Source organism: Cariama cristata, unplaced genomic scaffold (genome assembly GCF_000690535.1).
Source record: "Cariama cristata isolate BGI_N322 unplaced genomic scaffold, ASM69053v1 scaffold30230, whole genome shotgun sequence".
Classification (NCBI taxonomy): Eukaryota; Metazoa; Chordata; class Aves; order Cariamiformes; family Cariamidae; genus Cariama; species Cariama cristata.
The window spans coordinates 1-1,201 of NW_009596869.1; positions in this window are offsets into that span (position 1 = coordinate 1).

A 1,201-nucleotide genomic window follows, 5' to 3' on the forward strand; every position below is an offset into this window, starting at 1 on the left:
GGGCAGGGTGCTCAGCCCGGATGGCCGCTTCCCCAGGGGATGGGCGGCCGCGCCTCGCCCAGGCCATTAAAGCCCCTTAGAGCCTCAATGGGGCATCGTCGCTCCCTCGTTAACATCAGAGGGCCGCCGGCCGGGGCTCGGGGGAATGTCTTTTGGTTTCAGGGGAAGTCAAGTGTCCGCAGAGAAACGCGCACTTGTGAAAATCTTATTCTTTAAATTTACTTTTTTTAAAAAGGCTTGGATTTGGGCGTTGTTGATTCCAGGTGCTGTTTCCTTTCATTGCCACAGCAATAAAATGTACGCTTGAAAATGAGCCTAAGCCTCCGATTCTTCCAGCTTCACAGCCTACAGAATTCCGCCGGTATGGGGCCAGGTACCAGGGTGGGCTTGGCCGTACTGCAGGACAGAGCCTGCGATTACACAAGTGTCTAACTCCGTCCCTACAGCTGCCCAGGGTGAGGGTTTAGGGGCAGAGTCCGGGTTTCTGCTGGTGCACTGCAGCAACCAAGCTTTGAAGTATTTAGGGATGGGGGGAGGCATATGCATTTTGAAAAGCTATTTTAAGGTTTAAATAATTCCCAGACTGAACCAGCTTTCAATAATTGGGCTTTTTTCCCCCACTTTGGTTGATAGCGTTCCACCCCCAAGAAAAACCCAACCCAAAACCAAACAAACCCAAACTCTAAGCATCCTGCGTGCTAGTCTATTGTAAGGCAGTCTGGCAACTACTGAGGAACAATTATACATTCCTCATGGTTCACACAGCAGTGCCTGTTCTGCATGTGCCACACAGCCCCATGTTCTGTTTCCAGGCAGGAAAGCAAAGGGACATAGGTTATGGGGCAGATAGAAATGTCCTCTGGGTCCTCTGCTTAGGCACACTGTGTTAGTACATGCACCGAGCAAGCATGAAGGCTCATAGGGGAATGACGTGGTGACAGAGGCTACAGCTCCACATGCTCCCAAATCAGCCATTTGAAGGAAAGAAAAAAAAAAAAAAAAAAGGTTTAATCTGAATTGTTCAAACAGCTCTGATACAGGAAGCACTCACCTTCTGCTGCTCTAAAGCTGAAGTTTCTAGGGCACTTGGCCATGTGGCTCTTCAGCTCCAGACCCCTTCCTACTGTCACTTGTTCTAGCCTTCAGCTATTGTAGCCACGTTTGAAAAAAAAAATTTGGATAGTTATTATTGCTGTGTTTT